At 44.3% G+C, this 25,759-nt stretch overlaps 1 protein-coding gene across 2 annotated transcripts in view; it reads right to left on the bottom strand.

Moving 5' to 3' along the window:
• The window catches only part of LOC140211760 (tetratricopeptide repeat protein 39B), a 341,074-nt gene that overhangs the window by 178,758 nt on the left and 136,557 nt on the right, over positions 1 to 25,759 (bottom strand). The gene's annotated exons all lie outside the window — the stretch shown is intronic.

Below are 25,759 nucleotides of genomic sequence, written 5' to 3'. Positions count from 1 at the left end.
TTCCTCTGTCTTTTTGCTGCCAGGGTGAGGCCCAACCCAGACTGAAGGAACAACACTTCATATCCCACCTGGCAAAATCATTTGAGGTTTCCATTTTAGGTAACTCTCCTGTCCAAGGGGTTGTTTAACCCCTTCACTCCTCCCCCTCCATTCCTCCTTCAGCCCTTCCCATTTTTGTCTGCTTTCCCTCAATGCCCCCAGCACCCCTGTCAACAACCTACTCCTGGTTCCATCCACCCACCCGCAATACACATGTTTGACCTCCACTTGCATCTGGTTCTGATTCCAACTGCCATTCACTTCTTCCATAATGGCTCCCATCTCACCTTGTATAATCATCAAAATCCAGCATGGTAGCCCTTTGTGTTCCTGCTTATTTTCTCCAACCTTCACACTCCCTTTTCCACACCTTGCTCCACCTAACTCTCAACATTTTCCTTCCTTTTCTTTGTCTGCCCCCATCATTCATTTGCCACTGTCTCCCAACCCTTGCATCTGACATTTGTTCCCTGTCCACCAGTCTCCTCAGAAGCCTTTCTCACCCCCCCTTTCTTTCCATCTCACTCTTCCACTCAGTCCTGATGCAAGGATTTAAGGTGAAGTATTGAGAATTCCTTTCCCTCCATAGATTCTGTTCAAGCACTGTTTGTTGTCTGCGTGGCTCTGCATCTCATGAATCATGGGTTTCCTTTGCTGGTTCTGTTTTACTTAAGTCAACAATATGCAGATTGGTATGTTATTTGGCCACTATAAATTGCCTTTTAATATGTAGGTGAATGGTAGAATCTGAATGAAGTTGAACAGACTGGAGTGGGGCAGTGAATAAAAGTCTTTCTCCTCTCATCTTAACCAATGAACATAGAACAGTACACCATAGTACAGATTCCTTGGTCAAACATTTAACCAATTCCAAAACCAATCTAACCCTTCCCTCCAAACTCCATCTAGAAATCTTATTATCTTATACACCTTTATCAGATCACCTCTCATCTTCCTAAGCTCCAAAGAGAAAAGACCAAGCTTCCTCAACCTTTCATCACAAGCGGTGTTCTCTAAGCAACACTCACAACATGTTGGAGGAACTCAGCAGGTCGGGCAGCATCCGTGGAAAAGATCAGTCGAAGTTTCGGGCTGGAACCCTTTGTCAGGACTGTAGGGGGAAGGGACAGAGGCCCTATAAAGAAGGTGGGGGGAGGGTGGGAAGGAGAAGGCTGGTAGGTTCCAGGTGAAAAACCAGTAAGGGGAAAGATAAAGGGGTGAGGGAAGGGAGGCAGGGAGGTGATAGGCAGGAAAGGTGAAGAAAGAATAGGGGAAAACACAATGGGTAGTAGAAGGAGGTGGGACCATGAAGGAGGTGGTAGGCAGCTGGGGGAGGGGGCAGAGTGACATAGGGATAGAGGAAGGAAGGGGGAGGGAATTACCGGAAGTTGGAGAATTCTATGTTCATACCAAGGGGCTGGAGACTACCTAGACGGTATATGAGGTGTTGCTCCTCCAACCTGAGTTTAGCCTCATCATGGCAGTACAGGAGGCCATGTATGGACATATCTGAATGGGAGTGGGAAGCAGAGTTGAAGTGGGTAGCTACTGGGAGATCCTGTCTGTTTTGGCAGACGGAGCGGAAGTGCTCGACAAAGCGGTCCCCCAATCTGCGTCGGGTTTCACCGATGCAGAGGAGGCCGCACCGGGAGCACCGGATGCAATAGATGACCCCAACAGACTCACAAGTGAAGTGTTGCCTCACTTGGAAGGACTGTTTGGGGCCCTGAATGGTGGCAAGGGAGGAGGTGTAGGGACAGGTGTAGCACTTGCACTTACAGGGATAAGTGCCGGGTGGGAGATCCGTGGGGAGGGACGTGTGGACCAGGGAGTCGCAGAGGGACCGATCCCTGCTGAAAGTGGAGAGGGGTGGAGAGGGCAAGATGTGCTTAGTGATGGGGTCCTGTTGCAGGTGGCGGAAGTTGCAGAGGATAATGTGCTGGATCCAGAGTCTGGTGGGGTGGTAGGTGAGGACAAGGGGAACTTTCGCCATCAAGAAAGCCTCAAAGCCCTCCGCTACTTTCTGGATAACAGACCTCACCAGTTCCCCACCACCACTACCCTCCTCTGGTTGGCGGAACTGGTTCTCACGCTCAATAACCTCTCTTTTGGCTCTTCCCACTTTCTTCAGACTAAGGGTGTAGCTATGGGAACTCGCATGGGCCCTAGCTATGCCTGCCTCTTTATTGGTTATGTGGAACAGTCTGTGCCCCAAGCCTATTCTGGTACTGCTCCCCAACTTTTCCTTCGGTACATTGACGACTACATTGGTGCGGCTTTCTGCACCCATGCTGAGCTTGTCAATTTCATCCACTTTACTTCTAACTTCCACCCAGCCCTCAAATTCACTTGGTCTATCTCGGACACTTCCCTCCCCTTTCTCGACCTCTCGGTCTCCATCTCTGGAGACAGACTGTCCACTGACATCTTCTACAAGCCCACTGACTCTCATAACTACCTCAACTATACCTCTTCCCACCCCGCCACATGCAAAAATGCCATTCCCTATTCCCAGTTCCTCCGTCTCCGCCGCATCTGCTCAGAGGATGAGGTTTTCCGTTCCAGGACATCTCAAATGTCCTCTTTCTTTAAGGATCGTGGTTTCCCTTCTGCTGTCATCAATGATGCCCTCACCAGCATCTCCTCCATTTCCCGCACTTCGGCTCTCACCCCATCCTCCCGCCACCACAACAGGGACAGAGTTCCCCTTGTCCTCACCTACCACCCCACCAGCCTCCGGATCCAGCACATTATCCTCCGCAACTTCCGCCACCTTCAACAGGACCCCACCACTAAGCACATCTTTCCCTCTCCACTTTCCGCAGGGGTCAGTCCCTCCACGACTCCCTGGTCCACATGTCCCTCCCCACGGATCTCCCACCTGGCTCTTATCCCTGTAAGCACAAGTGCTACACCTGTCCCTACACCTCCTCTCTTGCCACCATTCAGGGCCCCAAACAGTCCTTCCAAGTGAGGCAACACTTCACTTGTGAGTCTGTTGGGGTCATTTATTGCATCCGGTGCTCCCGATGCGGCCTCCTCTACATCGGTGAAACCCGACGCAGATTGGGGGACCACTTCGTCGAGCACCTCCGCTCCGTCCGCCAAAACAGACAGGATGTCCCAGTAGCCACCAACTTCAACTCTGCTTCCCACTCCCATTCAGATATGTCCATACGTGGCCTCCTCTACTGCCATGATGAGGCTAAACTCAGGTTGGAGGAGCGACACCTCATATACCATCTAGGTAGTCTCCAGCCCCTTGGTATGAACATAGAATTCTCCAACTTCCGGTAATTCCCTCCCCCTCCCTTCCCCTACCCCTATGTCACTCTGTCCCCTCCCCCAGCTGCCTACCACCTCCCTCATGGTTCCGCCTATTGTGTTTTCCCCTATTCTCTCTTCACCTTTCCTGCCTATCACCTCCCTGCCTCCCTTCCCCCACCCCTTCGTCTTTCCCCTTACTGGTTTTTCACCTGGAACCTACCAGCCTTCTCCCTCCCACCCTCCCCCCACCTTCTTTATAGGGCCTCTGTCCCTTCCCCCTACAGTCCTGACGAAGGGTTCCGGCCCAAAACGTCGACCGATCTTTTCCACAGATGCTGCCCGACCTGCTGAGTTCCTCCTGCGTGTTGTGAGTGTTGCTTTGACCCCAGCATCTGCAGATTATTTTGTGTTTAGGTAGTCTCTAATCTAGGCAGTATCCTGGTAAATCTCCTGTACACCCTCTCTAAAGCTTGTACATCATACCTATAATGAGGGGACCAGAACTGAACACAATACTCAAAGTGTGGTCTTCTCAGTGCTTTATAGAGCATGCTTTTCAGGTGCTGGAGATGAGGTAACAGGGGGTGACGTAGCCCAGCTGTGGTGACTGAAGATTTAAAATGGACTGAGGAGTCTGGACTATGTACACAGAGTACACTGGGCCTCAAAACCATGGTGTCGCCCAGCTGCTGTAGGGGGCCAGTTGACAGATGATACTAGTGGGCTGGGGTGTATATATAATATCCCACACAAAGGCATATTCTTTGTCATTCTGTTTTTACTGATATTCAATGTGGATTTGTTGACTTGTATGCATCAAGTTGTGGCATAGCTGGAGGAGGGCATTGGGACTCTTATTTCGTGATTGTGATCTTGTGTGTGCTTACTGTGTGTGACTGTTGGTGATTTGGCCTTGCATCTCGACCCTGTCTCATTCGGCTGTATTCATATATGGTTAAATGACAATTAAACTTGAATTGAATTAAACATTAACTTGTGGGTCTTGAACTCAGTACTCCGACTAATAAAAGCCAGCACACCATCACCTTCTTAAGTAGCCTATCGACTTGTATAGTAACTTCAAGGATTCTATGAACTCGGACCTCAAGATCCCTCTGTCCCTCCACACTTAAGAATCCTTAAGCTGCATCAATGTGTGATACGGAAGCTGCAAGACAGTACAAACCTCCCAGAGGGTCATCAGGGTCTACCTCCTGTTGCTTGACATTTACAAGAAGTGTTGCAGACAAAGAGGCCAAAACATCACTGGGAATCCCTACCACCCATCCCACAATGACTTTGACCCGCGTCAGGAAGGAAATACAGGACCATCAGGACTAGGACTCCCAGTCTGAGTAACAGCTTCTTCCCTCAGGCTGTGCGACAAAGACCCTGCTTCACCAAGGTCTTGCAACTAGACAGTGAGCTCTTCACTGCACAGTTTAGTTGTGCTGTGCTTTACTACACTCGTTTGTACATGCATTTTGAATTATATTTTCTTAACTTGTTTATAGTATAATATTTTGGTTTGTGTGCTGTGTGTGATATATGTTGTGTGATGGTCCAGAGCAACATTGTTTCATTTGGTTGTATAGATGTACATACAGATGACCATAAACTCGAACTTGAACCCAAATCCTGCCATTAACCTTCTGCTCTGCCTTCAAGTTCAACCTTCCAAAGTGTATCACTTCACACTTTTCCAGACTGAACTCCTTCTGCCACTTCTTAGCACAGTCTAAATCCTGTCAATGTCCTGTTGACAACCTTCCTCACTGTCCACACCAGCAACCTTCATGTCATCTGCAGACTTACTAGATCACCTTTCCACTTGTCTAAGTCATTTTATAAAAATCACAAAGAGCGGGCTACAAGAAGAGATCCCTGTGTAACACAACTAATTTCAGACCTCCAGGCAGAATACACTCCATCTACCACCACCCTCTGCAATTCCAAATCCATGCAGCCACATTCCCCTGGATTCCATGCCCCTTGACTTTCTGAGTGAACCTACTTGGGGGAACTTTGCTGAATGCTTTACTAAAACCCATATCCACTGCTCTATCTTCATCAATTTATTTTGTCACTTCTTCAAAGAATTCAATCAGGCTTGTGAGGTATAACCTGCCCCCACAAAGCTAAGCTGACTATACCTATACAGACTATGTTTCTCCAAATTCTTGTAAATGCTCTCTCTAAGAATCTTCTCCAATAGTTTGCCGACCACTGATGTAAGCCCCACTGGTCTGTAAATCCCATGAGTATCAATACTATCTTTATTGAACAAAGGACATTTACCATCCTCCAACCTTCTGGAACTTTTGCTTTGGTCAGGGAAGACATAAAGATCATCTTCAGTGATGTAGCAATCTCTTCCCTCACTTCTCATGGTAACCTGAGGCACATAACCTATCTGGTCATCTATCCTAATGTTTCTCAACTGATCAGTCCAAGAGCCTTGCAAATTCTCAGTGTTCACACCTTTATATACAAGAGAAAATCTGCAGATGCTGGAAATCCAAGCAACACACAAAATGCTAGAGGAACTATGGAAAAGAGTACAGTCGATGTTTTGGACTGGAGAAAAAAACCTGAGGAGTAGATTTGAAAGGTTTAAAAGTCACCCATTTTAATTCCACTTCCCATTCCCATTCCAATATGTTTATCCATGGCCTTCTCCACTCAGGCTGGAGGAACAACATCTTATATTCCCTTTGGGTAGCCTCCAACCTGATTGGAATGGGCATCAGTTTTTTGAACTTCCAGTAATGCCTCCCACTTCCCCCTCCTCCGTTACTATTTCCCATCCCCTTGTCCTTCTCTCATGTTATCTCCTTGCCCACCCATCGCCTCCCTCTGGTGCTCCTCCCTCCTTTTCTTTCTTCCATGGCCTTCTGTCTCTTTCACCTATCATCTTCCCAGCTCTTAACTTCATTCCTCCCCCTCCAAGTTTCACCTATTGCCTGGTATTTCTCTCTTCCCCTCCTCTCACCTTTTAACTCTACTCCTCAGCTTTTTTTCTCCAGTCCTGCCAAAGGATTTTGGCCTGAAACATCGACTGTACTCTTTTCCACAGATGTTGCCTGGCCTGCTGAATTCCTCCAGCATTTTGTGTGTGTTGTTCGGATTTATATATCATTCCCTATTAAAATTAATTGAATCATGTTAATCACCTTGTTAGGTAGTGCATTTCAAATCATTGTAATTTGTTGCACAATTCTGATCCTTTGATCCTTAATCATTTTCTTGAAATTCAAGTCGAAGTCAAAGTAAATTTATTATCAAAGTACAAATATGTCACCATATACCACCTTGAGAATTAATTTTCTTGCAGGCATTTACAGGGTATGTATACTGGGATATAACCTATCCAGCCCCAGAGACTTGGCTATCCTGATATTTACAAAAGTTCCAGCACATCCTCTTTCTTAACCTCAGCTTCTTCTAGCACAATAGCATGTTCTATGCTGATCTCACATCAGTAAGGTCCTTTCATAGAAACACAGAAAACCTACAGCACAATACAAGCCCTTCAGCCCACAAAGCTGTGCCAAACATGTCCTTACCTTAGAAATTACCATAGCCCTCTATTTTTCTAACCTCCATGTACCTGTCCAGGAGTCTCTTAAACGACCCTATCATATCTGCCTCCACCACCGCCGCCGGCAGCCCAGTCCACACACTCACCACTCTCTGCGTAAAAATCTTACCCCTGACATCTCCTCTGTACCTACTTCCTAGCACCTTTAATTGGTGAATACTTAAGCAAAGTATTCATTAATACTCTCCAACTTAAATCTCACTTGTATTTATTGCAGCAGAGTAAGACCCAGCATGTGTGTACTTGGCCCAACTGTGTGATCATAACTCTTCAAAAAGGTTATCTGATTAATCCTATAGCCTTGCAAATGCTCAAAGTCCACATATTTATATAAATAACTTTTGAAATCTATTGAATCACATGAATAATTTTAGGTAGTGCATTCCTAATCAACGTAATTTGCTGCACAATTTTGTCTTCCCTTCATCCTTTCTTAATGGATTTCTTGAAATTCAACTGGGAGTCAAAGTAAATTTATTACCAAAGAATGTTACTGTCGCCATACACAACCTTGAAATTCATTTGCTTGCAAGCAATTACTGGCAAATAAAGTAGTACAGTAGAATTTAAGAAATACATAGCAGAAAACAACCAATGTGTAAAAGGCAAATTGTGCAAATGAAAACAAATAATACTGAGAGCATGTGTTGTAGAGTCCTTGGCAATGAATCCGTGGGGAGGTTGAGGTGCGTGAAGTTTTCCACGCCGGTTCAGGATCCCTTTGGCTGTGGTGTAATCACAGTAATAATTGGGTTTATCCTAACATTATAAATTCCTTTGCGAATTGGAATACCTTGTGATTCTCCTTGATCATACTCTTCCCAAGGATATTTCTTGGCTGCTTTTATAGTCATAGATTTACACAATATAGGATAGGGTGCAGAAGTGGACTGAGAAGTGGCAGATGGAGTTCAATCCGGAGAAGTGTGAGGTGGTACACTTTGGAAGGACAAACTCCAAGGCAGAGTACAAAGTAGATAGCAGGATACTTGGTAGTGTGGAGGAGCAGAGGGATCTCGGGGTGCATGTCCACAGATCCCTGAAAGTTGCCTCACAGGTGGATAGGGTAGTTAAGAAAGCTTATGGGGTGTTAGCTTTCATAAGTCGAGGGATAGAGTTTAAGAGTCATGATGTAATGATGCAGCTCTATAAAACTCTGGTTAGGCCACACTTGGAATACTATGTCCAGTTCTGGTCACCTCACTATAGGAAGGATGTGGAAGCATTGGAAAGGGTACAGAGGAGATTTACCAGAATGCTGCCTGGTTTAGAGAGTATGCATTATGATCAGAGATTAAGGGAGCTAGGGCTTTACTCTTTGGAGAGAAGGAGGATGAGAGGAGACATGATAGAGGTGTACAAGATAATAAGAGGAATAGATAGAGTTGATAGCCAGCGCCTCTTCCCCAGGGCACCACTGCTCAATACAAGAGGACATGGCTTTAAGGTAAAGGGTGAGAAGTTCAAGGGGGATATTAGAGGAAGGTTTTTTACTCAGAGAGTGGTTGGTGCGTGGAATGCACTGCCTGAGTCAGTGGTGGAGGCAGATACACTAGTGAAGTTTAAGAGACTACTAGACAGGTATATGGAGGAATTTAAGGTGGGGGCTTATATGGGAGGCAGGGTTTGAGGGTTGGCACAACATTGTGGGCCGAAGGGCCTAGACTGTGCTGTACTTATCTCTGTTCTATGTTCTATGTTCTACAATACAGAAACAGGTCCTTTGGCCCAATTTCCAATCAGCAGCCTGTAATTTCCATTTAAGAAATGTAGTTTTGAATTCTCAGAAATACAGCTATGGCACCTTGAAACGGATAAAGGTCAGCCATCACTGGAAGAGAGGGAGAAAGAGACGGCCAGGGTGGACTTTAAGCAAGATGAAAGTATCATGGCCAAAGGGCAGAAAACAAATGGGCATTCTGACCCACTGTTCCATGCCAGCCAAGATCCCCTACTGAACCCCGATGGGCGTTCTGACCCACTGTTCCATGCCAGCCAAGATCCCCTACTGAACCCCATTGAGTGTTCTGACCCACTATTCCGTGTCGGCCAAGATCCCATTGCGTCCGCCTGCTTTTGATTTGTTTCCCTCTCTTCTCACTACTACCTTTGGGCAGGAGGTGCAAGAGTCTCTGGGTCCCATGCTGCCAGGTTACAGGAGTAATTGTTACCCTGCAGCTACCTGGCTTCACTCACCTCAGTGCTGAACTGACTTGACTGTGCACTCAGTTTCAGGGATTTTGCAGCTCATGTTCCATGTATTATTTTGCACAATTTGTCCTCTTTTGCACATTGGTTGTTTGTCAGTCTTTGGTGTGTATATTTTTTTGTGGATTCTATTGTATTTATTTGTTCTCCTGTGGGTGTCTGGAAGAAAATTAATCTCAGAGTTAACATAGAAACATAGAAAATAGGTGCAGGAGTAGGCCATTCGGCCCTTTGAGCCTGCACCGCTATTCAGTATGATCATGGCTGATCATCCAACTCAGAACTCTGCACCAGACTTCCCTCCATACCCCCGACCCCCGTAGCCACAAGGGCCAAATCTAACTCCCTCTTAAATATAGCCAATGAACTGGCCTCAACTGTTTCCTGTGGCAGAGAATTCCACAGATTCACCACTCTCTGTGTGAAGAAGTTTTTCCTGATCTCGGTCCTAAAGGGCTTCCCCTTTATCCTCAAACTGTGACCCCTCATTCTGGACTTCCCCAACATCAGGAACAATCTTCCTGCATCTAGCCTGTCCAATCCCTTTAGGATTTTATATGTCTCAATAAGATCTCCCCTCAATCCTCTAAATTCCAGAGAGTATAAGCCTAGTCGATCCAGTCTTTCATCATATGAAAGTCCTGTCATCCCAGGAATCAATCTGGTGAACATTCTTTGTACTCCCACTATGGAAGAATGTCTTTCCTCAGATTAGGGGACCAAAACTGCACACAATACTCCAGGTGTGGTCTCACCAAGGCCTTGTACAACTGCAGTAGTACCTCCCTGCTCCTGTACTCAAATCCTCTTGCTATGAATGCCAGCATACCATTCGCCTTTTTCACCGCCTGCTGTACCTGCATGCCCACTTTCAATTACTGGTGTATAATGACACCCAGGTCTCGTTGCACCTCCCCTTTTCCTAATCGGCCACCATTCAGATAATAATTTGTTTTGCCACCAAAGTGGATAACCTCACATTTATCCACATTAAATTGCATCTGCCATGAATTTGCCCACTCACCTAACCTATCCAAATCACCCTGCATCCTCTTAGCATCCTCCTCACAGCTAACACTGCCGCCCAGCTTCGTTGTCATCCGCAAACTTGGAGATGCTGCATTTAATTTCCTCATCTAAGTCATTAATATATACCGTAAACAACTGGGGTCCCAGCACTGAGCCTTGCAATACCCCACTAGTCACTGCCTGCCATTCTGAAAAGGTCCCGTTTATTCCCACTCTTTACTTCCTGTCTGCCAACCAATTCTCTATCCACATCAATACCTTACCCCCAAATACCGTGTGCTTTAAGTTTGCACACTAATCTCCTGTGTGGGACCTTGTCAAAAGCCTTTTGAAAATCTAAATATACCACATCCACTGGTTCTCCCCTATCCACTCTACTAGTTACATCCTCAAAACATTCTATGAGATTCGTCAGACTTGATTTTCCTTTCACAAATCCATGCTGACTTTGTCCGATGATTTCACCGCTTTCCAAATGTGCTGTTATCACATCTTTGATAACTGACTCTAGCATTTTCCCCATCCCCGATGTCAGGCTTACCGGTCTATAGTTCCCCGGTTTTTCTCTCCCTCCTTTTTTAAAAAGTGGGGTTACATTAGCCACCCTCCAATCCTCAGGAACTAGTCCAGAATCTAAAGAGTTTTGAAAAATTATCACTAATGCATCCACTATTTCTTGGGCTACTTCGTCAAGCACCCTGGGATGCAGACCATCTAGCCCTGGGGATTTATCTGCCTTTAATTCCTTCAATTTACCTAACACCGCTTCCCTACTAACATGTATTTCCCTCAGTCCCTCCATCTCACTGGATCCTCTGTCCCCTACTATTTCCGGAAGATTACTTATGTCCTCCTTAGTGAAGACAGAACCAAAGTAGTTATTTAATTGGTCTGCCATGTCCTTGCTCCCCATAATCAATTCACATGTTTCTGTATGTAGGGAACCTACATTTGTCTTAACCAATCTTTTTCTTTTCACATATCTATAAAAGCTTTTACAGTCAATTTTTATGTTCCCTGCCAGTTTTCTCTCATAATCTTTTTTCCCCTTCCTAATTAAGCCCTTTGTCCTCCTCTGCTGGACTCTGAATTTCTCCCAGTCCTCAGGTGAGCCACTTTCTCTGGCTAATTTGTATGCTTCTTCTTTGGAATTGATACTATCCCTAATTTCTCTTGTCAGCCACGGGTGCACTACCTTCCTTGATTTATTCTTTTGCCAAACTGGGATGAACAATTGTTGTAGTTCATCCATGCGATCTTTAAATGCTTGCCATTGCATATCCACCATCAATCCTTTAAGTGTCATTTGCCAGTCTATCTTAACTAATTCACGTCTCATACCTTCAAAGTTACCCTTCTTTAAGTTCAGAACTTTTGTTTCTGAATTAATTATGTCACTCTCCATCTTAATAAAGAATTCCACCATATTATGGTCACTCTTACCCAAGGGGCCTCTCACGACATGATTGCTAATTAACCCTTCCTCATTGCTCAATACCCAGTCTAGAATAGCCGGCTCTCTAGTTGGTTCCTCGACATGTTGGTTCAAAAAACCATCCCGCATACATTCCAAGAAATCCTCTTCCTCAGCACCCTTACCAATTTGGTTCACCCAATCTATATGTAGATTGAAGTCACCCATTATAACTGCTGTTCCTTTATTGCACGCATTTCTAATTTCCTGTTTAATGCCATCTCCAACCTCACTACTACTGTTAGGTGGCCTGTACACAACTCCCACCAGCGTTTTCTGCCCCTTAGTGTTATGCAGCTCTACCCATATCGATTCCACATCCTCCTGGCTAATGTCCTTCCTTTCTATTGCGTTAATCTCCTCTCTAACCAGCAATGCTACCCCACCTCCTTTTCTTTCATGTCTATCCCTCCTGAATATTGAATATCCCTGAATGTTGAGCTTCCATCCCTGGTGACCCTGGAGCCATGTCTCTGTGATCCCAACTATATCATATTCATTAATAACAATCTGCACTTTTAATTCATCCACCTTGTTACGAATGCTCCTTGCATTGATACACAAAGCCTTCATGCTCGCTTTTACAACACTCTTAGCCCTTATACAATTATGTTGAAAAGTGGCCCTTTTTGATTTTTGTCCTGGATTTGCCGGCCTGCCAGTTTTACTTTTCACCTTACTACTTTTTGCTTCTACCCTCATTTTACACCCCTCTGTCTCTCTGCACTGGTTCCCATCCTCCTGTTGTGAACTAACCTCCTCTCGCCTAGCCTCTTTAATTTGATTCTCACCCCCCAACCATTCTAGTTTAAAGTCACCTCAGTAGCCCTCACAAACCTCCCTGCCAGGATAATGGTCCCCCTAGGATTCAAGTGCAACCCGTCCTTTTTGTACAGGTCACGCCTGCGCCAAAAGAGGTCCCAATGATCCAAAAACTTGAATCCCTGCCCCCTGCTCCAATCCCTCAGCCACGCATTTAACCTCCACCTCATCGCATTCCTACTCTCACTGTCGCATGGCACAGGCAGTAACCCCGAGATTACTACCTTTGCGGTCCTTTTTCTCAACTCCCTTCCTAGCTCCCTATATTCTCCTTTCAGGACCTCTTCCCTTTTCCTACCTATGTCATTGGCATCTATATGTACCATGATCTCTGGCTCCTCACCCTCCCACTTCAAGATATCTTGGACGCAATCAGAAATATCCCGGACCCTGGCACCAGGGAGGCAAACTACCATTCGGGTCTCTGGACTGCTTCCACAGAATCACCTATCTGACCCCCTTACTATCGAGTCCCCTATCACAACTGCCCTCCTCTTCCTTTCCCTACCCTTCTGAGCTACAGGGCTGAACTCTGTGCCGGAGGCACGGCCACTGTCGCTTCCCCCAGGTAAGCTGTGCCCCCCAACAGTACTCAAACAGGAGTACCTATTGTCAAGGGGCACAGCCACCAGGGTACTCTCTATTACCTGATTCTTCCTATTTCCCCTCCTAACCGTGACCCACTTGTCTGCCTCCCGCGGCCCCAGTGTGACCACCTGCCTGTAACTCCTCTCTATCAACTCCTCACTCTCCCTGACCAGACGAAAGTCATCGAGCTGCAGCTCCAGTTCCCTAACGCGGTCCCTTAGGAGCTGCATCTCGGCACACCTGGCGCAGATGTGGACGTCCGGGAGGCTTGGAGACTCCACGACCTCCCACATCCGGCACCAAGAACAACAAACTGCCCTCACACTCATACTGCCCCTCTCCTCAAATAACAACAAAAAATGAATACTAAACCTTCCTCGCCTCACCCGTTTCCGCCTAAGCCCGTTGAGCCGAAGCCCTTAAGCCCTCCCTCTGCTCCCGGCACACTCCGCCGCCCGCAAACTACTCTGCCTGCTGTATGAGGCTGTGTTCCTTTTAAATCTTCCACGCTTCACTGCCCGACGTCACACACCTGTGCAGTCCTGCTTCTCTGAACGCCGATGGAAAAAAAACCGGAAAATTCAAAAATGGCTTCCTCCGCACTCCCGCTCCGATTCTCAGACTTCTTTCTTCGAATTGTATGTGGTATGCAGTCTTTGAATTTTGAACTTTGCCCATCCGGACCAAGGTGGCTTCCTGAGCTGGTCCCATTTGCTCACATTTGGCCTTCAACATCTTTCCCAACCACGTACCTGTCCAATTGTCTTTAGACAGGTGTAATTGTACCTTCCTCCGGTAGTGCATTCCAGATATTCCCCACAGTGGACAGTCATTTTAACTATGTTTCTTCGAGTTTTATATATAGTTATAAAGGTCACCTCTCAGCCTCCAATTCTCCATGTGGCTTGTGCTAATATGTTGTGACATTGGAGATTAAGAAAGAGAATGTGCTGGGTCGGTTGTAAGATATTAAGACGGATGTCGCCAGGATATAAGCTAGGTTATTGAAAGAGTCAAGAGATGAGATTGTCGGAGCTTTGACCATGACCTTCGTGTGCTGTCTAGCTGCAGTTGAGGTCCTGGATGACTGCTAACATTGTTCCGTTGTTTAAGAAGGTATAATCTAGGTAACAATAGAGCAGTAAGTCTCATGTGAGTGGGAGAGAAGCAATTGGAAAGGATTGTTTGGGATCCAATTTGGGTGTTTGGACAGCCGTAGCTTAATTAAGGACAGTCAGAATGGCTTTTGTGCGGGGTAAGTCATGTCTAACTCTTGTTTTGAGTTTTTTTGTGGAGGTGATGACGAGAGTAGCGCTTCGGATATTATTTGTATAGATTTCAACATTTGACAAGATCCAACGCGGTAAGCTTATCCAGAAGATTAAGGTGCATGGCCATTTTGGATTTGGAAAGAGCTTGCCCACAAAGACAGAGGTAGTGGTCATTGGAACTTATTCTGCCTAGAGGTCCATGACCAGTGGTATTCTATAGGAATCCATAATGGGACCTCTGGGTTTGAAAATATGTTAGTAAGGGATACAAAGATGCATACATTCTAGGCAGTGTGAGATGCTGCACCATGGGGGATCAATTGTAAAAGCTTCTAAACGTTGATGTCATGACCCTTAACAGTGTTGATGCACAGAGAGATGTTGAGTTCTTTTTGTATAGCTCCCTGAAAGTGTCTGCACAAGTTGGAGGTAAGAAGGCTTATGGCAGGCTTGGCTTTAATAGCTGAGGTATTGAACCATAGAACACTGCAGCACAGAAAACAAGCCATTCGGCCTTTCTAGTCTGTGCCGAAACATTATTTCCCTAGTCCCATTGACCTGCATCCAGCCCATAACCCTCCAGACCTCTTCCATCCATGTACCTATCCAATTTATTCTTAAAGCTTAAGAGTGAGCCCACATTTACCACGTCAGATGGCAGCTCATTCCACACTCCCACCACTCTCTGAGTGAAGAAGTTCCCCCTAATGTTCCCCCAAGCCTTTCCCCTTTCACCCTAAAGCCATGTCCTCTCGTATTTATCTCTCCTAATCTAAGTGGAAAGAGCTATTCACATTTACTCTGTCTATACCCCTCATAATTTTGTAAACCTCTATCGAATCTCCCCTCATTCTTCTACGCTCCAAGGAATAAAGTCCTAACCTCTTCAATCTTTCCCTGTAACTCAACTCTTGAAGACTCGGCAATATCTTAGTAAATCTTCTCTGCACTCTTTCAATCTTACTGATATTCTTCCTATCAAAACACGTAAAAATTGCTGGTGAATGCAGCAGGCCAGGCAGCATCTCTAGGAAGAGGTACAGTCGATGTTTTGGGCCGAGACCCTTCATCAGGACTAACTGAAAGAAGAGCTAGTAAGGGATTTGAAAGTGGGAGGGGGAGGGGGAGATCCAAAATGATAAGAGAAGACAGGAGGGGGAGGGATGGAGCCAAGAGGCTGGACAGTTGATTGGCAAAAGGGATATGAGAGGATCATGGGGTGTGTTGCCTGAAATTCCAGCATCTGCAGATTTCCTCGTGTTTGCGATATCCTTCCTATAGTTAGGTGACCAGAACCGTACACAATACTCCAAATTTGGCCTCGCCAATGTCTTATACAACCTCCCCATAACATCCCAACTCCTATACTCAATACTTTGATTTATGAATACCAGGATGCCAAAAGCCTTCTTTACAACCCTGTCTACCTGTGACACTACTTTCAGGGAATTATGTATCTGAACTCCCAGATCTCTTTGTTCTTCTGCACTCCTCAGTGCCTTACCATTTACTGGGTATGTCCTACCTTGATATGTCCTTCCAAAATGCAACACCTCACACTTGTCTGCATTAAATTCCATCTGCCATATTTCCAGTTGGTCCAGGTCCCTCTGCAAGCTTTGAAAGCCTTCCTCGCTATCCATAATGCCTCTAATCTTAGTGTCATCAGCAAACTTGCTGATCCAATTTACCATATTATTATCTAGATCATTGATATAGACAACAAACAACAATGGTCCCAGCACAGATCCTTGAGGCACAACACTAGTCACAGGCCTCCAGTCTGATCCACTACCACTCTCTGTCTTCTCCCACACAGCTAATTTCAAATCCAGTTTACAACCTCTCCATGGATACCTAGTGCCCGAACCTTCTGAACTAATCTCCCATGTGGGACCTTGTCAAAGGCCTTACTAAAGTCGATGTAGACCAGGGGTCCCCAACCTTTTTTGCATTGCGAACCGGTTTAATATTGACAATATTCTTGCGGACCGGCCAACCGGGGGGGGCCATTGGACAAGAGTAGCAGTCAAATGCGTTGTTTATCCAGAAAGACTACAATGGCCATGAAGCCTTGCGCGGGCACCAGTGCACATGCACGTCGTGACCTGCTGATTCCCGCCCCACCGCCCCCCCCCCACCCTCCAGCAAATCCTTTTTGGCGATTCTGTTCGTGGGGGGGGGGGGGCATTAATCACTACTGGAATATAGGTGATAAGTGGGTAATACACTCAATTTCGTTTCTAAAAGGGTTTATCTAACGAATTTAATATTAAACACACAGCGCATATTTTCCTCGCATGGATACAGTGATAAGTCAATTATCAGAGGAGCTTGAAGTAAGTGTTGAACGAACTTCCAGTAGAAGTGGTAGAGGCAGGTTCAATATTATCATTTAAAGAAATATTGGATAGGTATATGGACAGGAAAGGAATGGAGGGTTATGGGCTGAGTGCAGGTTGGTGGGACTAGGTGAGAGTAGCGCTCAGCATGGACTAGAAGGGCAGAGATGGCCTGTTTCCATGCTGTAATTGTTATATGGTTATATAAGTAAGTCAATAGCATCATAACATTTTAAATAACATTTGGATGTTAAACGCACAGCACATATTTTCCCCGTATGAACATATAAAATCATTGCAACACACCAATATCGCTGAATCAGTGGGAGCCCTGGGCTTGTTTCCCTGCAACAACACGGTCCCATTGAGGGGTGATGGGAGACAGCGATACTTGAAGGGGGTTCCTTATGTCCAGTCTATTCTGCAATTTAGTTTTCGTTGCATTCATTGCAGAAAACTCCGCTTCCCGGAAAAATGTTGGAAATGAAAGCAACGTTTTCAGTGCTTTCGTGGCTATCTCAGGATATTTAGCCTTGACTTTGATCCAAAATGCCGACAGAGATATTATGTCAAACATACTTTTCACCCCGTCGTCATTTACAAACTCGAGGAGCTGATCGCCTTCCTGCCCTGACACGGATGACGCGCGGGTCATGACCTCGCATGCGTAATGGCTGATCAGTGGGCGTGACAGGAAATGAGGAAAGGTGCAGCTGACTCCTATCGCCAAATCATATCGTCTTCTCGCGGCCCGGTGGTTGGGGACCGCTGATGTAGACAATATACACAGCCTTTCCTTCATCTATTTTCTTGGTAACCTCCTCAAAAAACTCTACAAGATTCGTTAAACATGATCTACTACGCACAAAGCCATGCTGACTTTCCTTAATCAGCCCTTGGCTGTCCAAATACAGGTGTCCCCCGCTTTTCGAATGTTCACTTTATGAAACCTCACTGTTACGAAAGCCGTACATTAGTACCCTGTTTTCGCTTTCAGAAGGTGTTTTCACTGTTACAAAAAAAATCAGCGCGCAAAAAAATCAGTGCGCGATAAAAGGCAGCGCGCGCCCCAAGCAGCTGCTCTCCCCCGGATTCGGAACGGCATTCTAGCCAGCATTGCTTAAACATATGCCTGTGAGCAGTCATTTGCAAGATGAGTTCTAAGATATCGGAAAAGCCTGAAAGAGCTCGTAAGGGTGTTACACTTAGCATAAAACTAGACATAATTAAGCGTTTCGATCGTGGTGAACAAAGTAAGGACAAAGTGAGTTTGGCTTGTGGAAGCTGACGAAGATGATGTTGAAGAGGTTTTGGCATCCCATGACCAAGATCTGATAGATGAAGAGCTGATGCAATTGGAAGAAAAAAAGATCACAATCGAAACCGAACGTAGTAGCGAACTGAACGTGAAGCAACTGCATGAGATTTTCACTGCAATGATAAAGTATGACTTTAATTTTGAAAGGGTACGTAGGTTTAGGGGATATTTGCAAGATGGTTTGAGTCCTTACAAAGAACTGTGTGATAGAAAAATGCGCGAGGCTCAGCAGTCAAGCAAGCCTTCCACATCAGCCACAGCAGATGACAAACCTCAACCTTCGACATCGAGGCGGGCAGAGATAGAAGATGAGCTGCCTGCTCTAATGGAAACAGAGGACGATGAGATGACACCCCAGTGTCCCACCACCCCAACCCCCAGGCCACAGACAGATATCTATTCGCGGAGAATGCAGCGGTAGCCAGGAGGCACACAGCACATCTTTAAGAAAAAAGCCAAAATAAACATGATAATTAATTAGGTGCCGCCTGACACGTAATTGTCGGCCCAGATCAGAGACGGCGGAATCGGAAATCGGCACTGATCTGGGCTGACAATTACGTGCTGGGCGGCACCTAATTAATTAGCTTGTTTATTTCGGCTTTTTTCTTAACGATGTGCTGTGTGCCTCCCGGCTACCGCTGGACCCCTGCATGCTTCGTGGATCAGTATCGGTTTGTGGCCTGGAGGGTGGGAGCCACTGCACCACCCCAACCTGCAACGACTCAGCCTAACACACCATCATCAGTGTGCTCGGCGCTGTACCGATTCCAGTAAGTGATACTACACTGTACATACATTATTTCTACTTTATATCGGCTGTGTATTTTTATGTGTTATTTGGTATGATTTGGCAGCTTCATAGCTTAAAGGTTACTGGAGGGAGTGTTTTTGCCAACAGCGCTTGCGTGAGATTTTCTGCTGACGGCGCTTGCGTGAGATTTTCGCTACGGAGAACAGTGCCAGCAATGATTGTGGAAAAGTATTTCTACTTTATATAGGCTGTGTATTTATCATATCATTCCTGCTTTTACTATATGTTACTGTTATTTTAGGTTTTCTGTGTTATTTGGCATGATTTGGTAGGTTATTTTTGGATCTGCGAACACTCACAAAATTTTTCCCATATAAATAAATGGTAATTGCTTCTTCACTTTAATGACATTTTGGCTTATGAACTATTTCACAGGAACGCTCTACCTTCAGATGGCGGGGGAAACCTGTACTTGTATATCCGATCTCTCAGAACACCTTCCAAATATCTGTAAGCTGAGTTCAAGTGTCTGTAAGTTATGTTACAACTTTATCAAACTCAAGTTCAAGTTTACTGAACTGTACAACCAAACGAAACAACCTTGCTGCAGACCACAGTGCACCCACACAACATATATCACACACTGCATGTAAACCAAAATATTCTACTATAAATATGCTGAGAAAATATAAAAAGCATGCATAAAGCACAGCACAGGTAGACAGGAAAGAGCTTGCTGGCCTTGGTAGTAGCAGGGTACCCATGAAAATCATTCACTAATGGCTATTTATTATGAAACTCTGGTGAGGACACACCTTGAGCACTGCAGTCATTTCTGATTGCCCCATTTATAGGAAAGTTGTGGAGGCTTTGGAGAGGGTTTACCAAGCTGCTGCTTCATTTAAAGGGTGTCTAATTAGAGGAGAGCTTGGACAAACTGGATTGTTTACTCTGGAGAAGTAGAGGCTGAAGAAGTTCAGCAAACTAATAGTGGAATGCCATGCCATGGATCCCTCTACATGTGAAGAGCAGTAAAGAGACTGTTATGTTATTATTGCCCGGTCCCACTCGTGGTTTAGAATTTCCAGCAAAGCTCTGGATCTGGTTTCACGTGGGAAGCTGAGGTGGGAAGATACACAAATGACATACACCTGAAATGGACAATGTTACATGCACAGAGAAGCCTGCAGTTATTGCTCTGTACTCAGTCGCATGGTATTATCATCAACAGGTGGAAAAAAAATTGGGCTCTTAGCAATTCTCATAATATATTCAAGGATGATAGAGTAAAGCTGCCGATACAGCCGTGGGTTACAGTGCTCATGCTGATTGTAGCGTTGATGTGATCTTCTGGTTTACTTGGAAGGTAGAAATTTCTGATAACAAAACCTGTTCAGACGTACTGTTATCCAAGGATAACTCACTGTTTAAGGTTTATAAAGGAAATGACTAGGGAGTAATTTGTTTAGTCAATCTATATTGCATATCCCCAGACAATAACACCAGTTTTAAAGAACGACTTGTAATATTTGCAACAAAGAATGTTCCAGGACTTAATATTTGTCAACAATGGCTAGAATAAACTCAGTCCAATCAAAGGAGTATTTCTCAATACAGTACAAGAGTAACAATCAGATCAGCGAGGCGCCTCCTTTCACAAGTTCCCTTTGCAGGTCGATGCCAAGCCGCTGACTGCTTTCAAGCTCTAGCTGAAACAATACCTAAACTGTCCAGCTGTTGCTAATTTACCTTCCACAGCTGCTTCTGTTGAATGTTGAAGCCTAGTATGGTGACCTCTGCCTTTCGTATAATGACTCCACTTGACTAACTCCAATACCTAACCTATATCTCGTATGTGTCCGCTTTGCCTTTTCCCTATCCCTCTAGTTCATCGTTGACCCCAGAAGAGAGGAGAGCAGAGTCCACCCTAATTGCATTATTCTTTTCCCAGTCCTGATCACTAACATTACATACGGGTAATCATGTTTCTTACCACATCTTGAGGGGGGTTGGGGTGTGACAAGTAATTGTTCTAATAACACATCCCACGGAAAGATGAGTCAACAAATATTTTTCGCTCACCTATTTGGATATTACATAATTACTTTCTAACATGGATACCTTTTTATATAATATAGTTCTTAAGACTTTATGTAATGAACTTTGTAAATGTGTTGTTCACTCTTAATCAGCGGTCCCCAACCACCGGGCCGCGAAGCATGTGCGACCGGGCCGCGAGCCACGAGGAAACGATATGATTTGGCGATATGAAACGATATGAGTCAGCTGCACCTTTCCTCATTCCCTGTCACGCCCACTGTTGAACTTTAACGCACACGAGGTCATTAGGCGCATGAGGTCATCATTGACCCAAGACGTGCAAAGGAATGGGTCTGTGACCCATTTGTGAATGTCCCCGGTGAATCTTCCATGTCAGCACGGGAAGAAGATCAACTTCAGCTTGCAAATGACGACGGGTTGAAAAGTATGTTTGACATAACATCCCTGCCGGCATTCTGGATCAAAGTCAAGGCTGAATATCCTGAGATAGCGACGAAAGCACCGAAAATGTTGCTTTCATTTCCAACACCATATAGCTGCGAAGCGGAGTTTTCTGCAATGAATGCAAGGAAAACCAAATTGCGTAATAGACTGGACATAAGGAACCCCCTTCGAGTATCGCTGTCTCCCATCACACCTTGATAGGACTGTCTTGTTGCAGGGAAACAAGCCCAGGGCTCCCACTGATTCAGCGATATTGGTGTGTTGCCATGATTTTATATGTTCATACCAGGAAAATATGTGCTGTGTGTTTAATATCCAAATGTTACTTAAAATGTTATGATGCTATTGACTTATAAGTGACTTATAATTCAGTTGTTCCCAACCTCTGGGCTGCGAAGAATGCAGTGGTACAGCGGTGGTCAGAATGCACCCAGCACATCTTTAAGAAAAAAGCCGAAATAAATAAGCTAATTAACTAGATGCCACCCGTCACGTAATTGTCGGCCCAGATCAGAGGCGATTGCCGATTGCGTCGCCTCTGATCTGGGCCGGCATTTACGTGCCGTGTGGCACCTAATTAATTAGCTTATTTATTTCGGCTTTTTTCTTAAAGGTGTGCTAGGTGCATTCGGACTACTGCTGTACCCCTGCATTCTTCACAGCAATGTATCAGCCCGCGGCCCAGAGGTTTGGGACCACTGTTATAATTGACTTATCACTATATTCATGCAAGGAAAATATGCGCTGTGTGTTTAATATTAAATTTGTTAGATAAACCCCTTTAGAAACGAAATTTAGTGTATTAGCCATTGATAAGTGACTTATCACCTATATTCCAGTCGTGATTAACACCCCCCCGCCCCTCCCCTGGTCGGCCCACAAGAATAATGTCAATATTAAACTGGTCCACGATGCAAAAAAGGTTGGAGACCCCTGCTCTTAATGATGGCATTATACCGTCATGGTTTACACACACGACTTTTTTTTTAACTGCCTAGCTTATTATATTCTGTCTAGCTTACTATTCTCCTTCAATGCAACAAGTAGGGCCAGGAGGCCTACCAATATTGCTACTTGTGTCATATTTAATATTACCAGAAAAATCTGTATAATTGATGACAAAATCCCTTGGTCTTGCAAAACAGACTGAGTAGCCCTTGCTCAATTAAAGTTTTCTGGGTAAACACAAAAGTTAGGATGGTATCTCAGTTCTCCTCAGTCAGGTCCAATCCTTAACAAAGTAAAGGGGGAAGACCTTTATAAACCCAGAGTCCTGCATCACCAAAATACGAAGAAACTTATGCAGATGGTACGTCTGGTAACAGAATGTCAATGGATGTTCACTCCCATTGGAGGGAGAGAACCAACTGATATCTTTTTCCAGGCCTCCAAAATTAAAAGTACAGACAGAATCCTCAACAGCAGTACTGGACTCTTCCTTACATCTGCAAATGTTTCAGCTTCTATGTATATTATTATTATATAGTGAAATCATGTAACTGATGAATAGAATTTTCTATAACTAAAATGAGATCAGGTTTAAACAAAAGACAGCAACACACAATCAGTAACTTTATTACAAGACTCATTTTTAGAAAACCTGAATATCACACACAGCATTGAAAGCAATGCAAACCTTCAGCTCAGTGAAAGACATTGCCAGCTGACCAGTTGAACTAATGGTGGCAAAGACACTGATCCAAACTTGCATCAAAGAAATGACGAGAACTATTTGTTTACTGCCCTTGCAGTGCATTGTGCACAAAGCTAGGCAGGGAGTTAAACACCTTCTCAAAAATCACCTGAGCCGGAAATTTTCTTCAAGGTTTTTAATGAGAAAGCTTTGTGAAACTGTAGAAGGTTCAGTAAAACACGTACTAGATTCAATCCAGAACCACCATGCACCTGAATATACTGACATTATTGAATGTTCTCACAATCAATATTAAACTAGGCAATATACACGTGCAATGTTCTACAGCAGAGTGAACTGGTGGCACAATGACAGCTTAATGGCAATGAGTGATAAACATAATACTTTCTTTTCAAAATCCATCCACTAAGTGTTTACCAGAATTAAGAAAGCTTTAAGTCTCACAGCTATTGTGTCTCAAGGGCAAATAAAAAGTGGATGGAGATGATGTCTTTCTACTGTGTTTGCTCCAAGTCAAAATCCAAATTAACTCTCTCGGGAAATGATGTAAAAACAGTTTATGAACAGGAAGTGAGGTTTGTACAAAACAAACAGCATCTCTAGAGGCAGAACAGTTTGTAAAGAAGAAAATCTTAAAAGATATACTAATATGGACTTATAATGTGGGCATTGATGTATCATTACTGCGCATTTATGGTAACAATCCCTTGAGATTTCATAAATGTGTTCAGCTGAAATCAAGGAAGTAAATATTCTAACGAAAAAAATCACACAGAAACACCTACATTGTGAAGTACTCAATGAGTTCTTTGAGTATCGGGTCAGGAGAGCACTTCTAGTACTTGGTGACCTACCAGAAAAATTGACAGTCTGCTTTGAAGTGGAGTCTGACCACAAAACCTATTTCTGTAGGGAGAAACTGGGTTTGAAATCTTTGCTTAGTAAGAGGATGGTGTGGAGGAGATTCACTGTCCAAGGCCAGGAGGCCTTTCTTCTTTGCCAGCTGCTAACCAATATTCTTTGTTGTAAACAGAAGCCAGTCTTCACTTTTTGATATAAATGGCAAACAATAATCAACTTGAAGTGAAAAGGACATCTTTGCAAACAAACACAATGTCTATGGGGTGATGATATTGGGTTTTCTGACCGCAAAATTCTAAACTCAAACCAATCCAATATAGATAGCTACAGGTACGCTCACTGAAGGAAAGTTATACTGTAACTACATACTCTTCAAAGACTAGTTCACTTTCTGGTTTATCCTCTTGGGTGAGTTTAGCTGCCAACACCCACTATTTGAGAGGCAGAACACCAACTCTCTACCAAGGAAAAGAAACTTCCAGCTAACAAAGTAGTTAAACACAGTTCATTTAGTTGTAGTGACACATGTTTATCCAGATATAATTCTTAAAACACATTTAAAACTAAGAGGTTTTCTGTCATCAAAAATTTCCAAATTACAAATGATTTCTCAAATACAAAAAGGATTTCCAAAACTGGGATACAATTTCTATAAGCTAAAAAGACAAACCAAAAATACACACAAACGAATCATCCATCGCAAAAATCGATGGGAGAGGAATGGTTTCTAGTTCACCCTGTGTTTCCTGATGTTCATGGATCATTCCCAATAAGTCTGACTATTCTCAACATATAGACTGTTTTCTGCCACTTGTGTGACTTCACACATATACGACAGTTCTTCAGATATCTTTTTACACAAACAGTCTAAAAGCTTCTGAAGTCAGTGTTCCCAAATTTGAATAATTAATAACCATATAACAATTACAGCACGGAAACAGGCCAGCTCGGCCCTTCTAGTCCGTGCCGAACTCATACTCTCACCTAGTCCCACCGACCTGCACTCGGCCCATAACCCTCCATTCCTTTCCTGTCCATATATCTATCCAATTTAATGTTAAACGACAACATCGAACCTGCCTCAACCACTTCTGCTGGAAGCTCATTCCACACAGCTACCACTCTTTGAGTAAAGAAGTTCCCCCTCATGTTACCCCTAAACTTTTGCCCTTTAATTCTCAACTCATGTCCTCTTGTTTGAATCTCCCCCACTCTCAATGGAAAAAGCCGATCCACATCAACTCTATCAATCCCCCTCATAATTTTAAACACCCCTATCAAGTCCCCCCTCAACATTCTACGCTCCAATAAGAATAAAGACCTAACTTGTTCAACCTTTCTCTGTAACTTAGATGAAACCCAGGCAACATTTTAGTAAACCTCCTCTGTACTCTCTCAATTTTATTGACATCTTTCCTACAATTCGGTGACCAGAACTGTACACAATACTCCAAATTTAGCCTCACCAATGCCTTATACAATTTCAACATTACATCCCAACTCCTATACTCAATGCTCTGATTTATAAAGGCCAGCATACCAAAAGCTTTCTTCACCACCCTATCCACGTGAGATTCCACCTTCAGGGAACTAGGCACCATTATTCCTAGATCCCTCTGTTCTACAGCATTCTTCAATGCCCTACCATTTACGTCCTATTTTGATTAGTCCTACCAAAATGTAGCACCTCACATTTTTCAGCATTAAATTCCATCTGCCATCTTTCAGCCCACTCTTCTAACTGGCATAAATCTCTCTGCAGGCTTTGAAAATCTACTTCATTATCCACAACTCCACCTATCTTAGTATCATCTGCATACTTACTAATCCAATTTACCACCCCATCATCCAGATCATTAATATATATGACAAACAGCATTGGACTCAGTACAAATCCCTGAGGCACACCGCTACACACCGTCCTCCAATCTGACACAAAGTTATCCACCACTACTCTCTGGCGTCTCCCATCCAGCCACTGCTGAATCCATTTTACTACTTCAATATTAATGCCTAACGATTAAAC

This window comes from Mobula birostris, chromosome 17 (assembly GCF_030028105.1).
Source record: "Mobula birostris isolate sMobBir1 chromosome 17, sMobBir1.hap1, whole genome shotgun sequence".
Lineage (NCBI taxonomy): Eukaryota > Metazoa > Chordata > Chondrichthyes > Myliobatiformes > Myliobatidae > Mobula > Mobula birostris.
Note: the sequence above shows the minus strand (reverse complement) of the source record. Positions and strands in the feature narration are given on the sequence as shown.